The sequence below is a fragment of the Sinocyclocheilus grahami genome, unplaced genomic scaffold (assembly GCF_001515645.1).
Source record: "Sinocyclocheilus grahami isolate Dianchi unplaced genomic scaffold, SAMN03320097.WGS_v1.1 scaffold465.1, whole genome shotgun sequence".
In the NCBI taxonomy this organism is placed as follows: Eukaryota; Metazoa; Chordata; class Actinopteri; order Cypriniformes; family Cyprinidae; genus Sinocyclocheilus; species Sinocyclocheilus grahami.
Genome location: NW_015505644.1, coordinates 282,932 through 285,957, shown reverse-complemented (window position 1 = coordinate 285,957; position 3,026 = coordinate 282,932).

Here is a 3,026-nt window from a genome sequence, read left to right as displayed (position 1 = left end):
GATTGGTTAGCTGGGCCGGTGTGTGTTGAGATTGGTTAGCTGGGCCGGTGTGTCGGTGTGTGTTGTGATTGGTTAGCTGGGCCAGTGTGTGTTGTGATTGGTTAGCTGGGCCGGTGTGTGTTGTGATTGGTTAGCTGGGCCAGTGTGTGTTGTGACTGGTTAGCTGGGCCGGTGTGTGTTGTGATTGGTTAGCTGGGCCGGTGTGTGTTGTGATTGGTTAGCTGGGTCAGCGGGTGCTGTGGTTGGTTAGCTGGGCCAGGCATAGCCACCTGCGAGCTTCAGTGTAAATATTGCATTAAAATCAAATCAATTTGAGCACGATTTAAACCCGGATGATTTTAACCACTCTAAGTTCGTCTGCCTTGGGAAGTGTCTTCTGCGTGTCTCTGACGTAGTGATAACACTCGTTGCCTTCTCTAGTGCAGCTCAACCAGGTCTCGTCCCATTCGTCGATATTTGTGATATGACAAATCCAGGAAAATATGTGTTGTAGTCCAAACGAGTCGTTCGTTGTAGCTTTTGAAAAGTGATTTATGTTCAATAAAATATCACCTTTTGAGCTTTGTAACTTTGCAGATCTTTTTTATGCTCAAACAGCAACATTACAGACTAACTAAAGTTTACAAAGTGAAAAGGCATAATAGGACCCCTTTAAAATGACAGACAGACAGACATGCCTTTTAAGACCAGAAGAGGGAGACATTTAGTAAATTATGTGACTGTTAGAACTAAATATGCCCAATAAAATACATAAATACAAATGAAAAGATTATTCTAAGATATTAGAAATTAAATCTACATTTACATATTTACAATCAAGAAACTTAATAAAAGTAAATAAATATTGTTTATTAATGCAGTTATTGAGCACCTTGATTGTTTTTCTTGTAAAGTACTACCCTTTTGGGGTTTGAAGTTTTGGGTCAGTTATTTTAATTAATTAAAAACATTTTTTAAAGAAATTAATGCTTTTATTTAGCAAGAACAAATTCAACTGAGCAAACGTGACAGTAAAGAAAATGTATCACAATTTCCACATCAATATTAAGCTGCAAAACTGTTTTCATTATTGATGATAAATGTTTATTGAGCAGCAAATCAGCATATTAGAATGATTTCTGAAGGATCATGTTAATGATGCTGAAAAATCAGCTTTGATCACAGGAATAAATTAACATTTTAAAATATATTACAATAGAAAACATTCATTTGAAATTGTAATCATATTTCACAATATTACTGTTTTTACAATATTGTTTTTTATCAAAAAAATAATAAAAAATTAGCCTTCGTATTAGTATTTAAAAAAATAATAATAATAATACTGGCCCCAAACTTTTGAATGGTAGTTTTACTATTCTACTTGAAATTCACTGTAAATCTGAATTATTATTTATTTTAGATTAGTGTATTAATTAGCATCTTTCTAATAATAGCTTACATTAATGTTACAAGTGCTACAGCATAAATATCACAATTATTATTAATAGAGTTATGGAACAATAATTGATGGTTTCTTCTCATCTTTGCGAGACAAGTGTGTTTTATTGGTGTTCTGAAACAGCTGCTGTAAGCCAGAAAAGTGCAGTTTCCTTTAGTTGTGTCCAACCTGCTTGTGGCAGCACATTTGTTATGATCACTCACTATTGCCAAGACAAGGCCCTCTGTGTGTGTGTACTGATAAAAATTATTTTGTGGTGAAGTAAATACTACATAAAAACAAATGTAATTTCTACATTAAATAATTTAGTTCAGGCAAGAATTTAGGTCAATTCTATATTGCTACTCAATTTAAGCTTGTAGAAATTAAAGTTTGAAATTATAAGCATATTTTACTTGGAATTGTTTATGTTTACAAGGATTCTTTAAGTAAATATCAAAGTTATGATCCTGTTTCCCATCATGCACTGGGGCATGAATAATTAAAAAGGTTAACATTTTCACTGTTTTCGAGTTGTATTTACAGTTGTGTTTTATGGTTGATTTTGTAGTTAGGTTTAGTAACGTACTGTTTTGTGATATCTGGTGTAGTGAATCAGCTCATGGGGAAATATGAATAATTAACCATAACTAATTATGATTAATTATTAATATTTTAGATCCACTGTAGATATTTGTACCGTCATTGTGTATACTGCTGAGGTCTCTGTGTTCATTTGGGTAGTAATTACATTGAATGGACATTTTATCTTCACAGAACAACAAGCTGCTTACTTGCTAACTTATACATTTCCAAGTGAACCACATGCTGTAATAGCATGGTTGTTTTCCAGTACCACGTTGTTAGAATAAATTTTATAAACTGTAACCGAGGGAAAGTGCTTGAGTATTGCATATTTAATAAAATAGTTAAGTAGAAATTACTCATCAGACTCTAACTGGCCATGTTAAATTTACTTATTTCCTTTGCTAAATTAACCGAACTTAGTTAAGTAGATTTTACTTAATTCTTAAATTTTACTTAAAATTTATGTGTGCAAAAACTTGCAAAATAACAATTAAGTAAATCTACTTATTGTTTTTTTCAGTGATGGTATAGATGTTTTATGAGGACACAAATCCTCAGTAAGTAAGATTGTTCATTTTGACCTTTTTTTGACCCAGGTTCTCTGTCTTGCATGTTGAAGTTTTACATATTGATAAGACCTTGAGCAATATATGTATGTTATATTTGACATTATAAGCATTATAGCACTAAATGTATAGTAATTATTTAAGAAGCAGTCGAGCAACAGAAGAGGACAGCAGCTTGTTATGTGTACTGTGCTGTAGACTAACGGAGACTTGTCACAACACTTGTATCTTGTTGGTTTGATTGCTTCTATTATCCTCGTTTGTAAGTCGCTTTGGATAAAAGCGTCTGCTAAATGATTTAAATGTAAATGTAAAATGTGTATAATGGCACGGGTTGGTGTGGGTGATAGAAAATATAGTTTGTACAGTATAAAAACCCTACCGCCAATGGAGAGTCCCCGTAAACCACAATTATGTGTGTGTGTGTGTGTGTGTGTGTGTGTGTGTGTGTG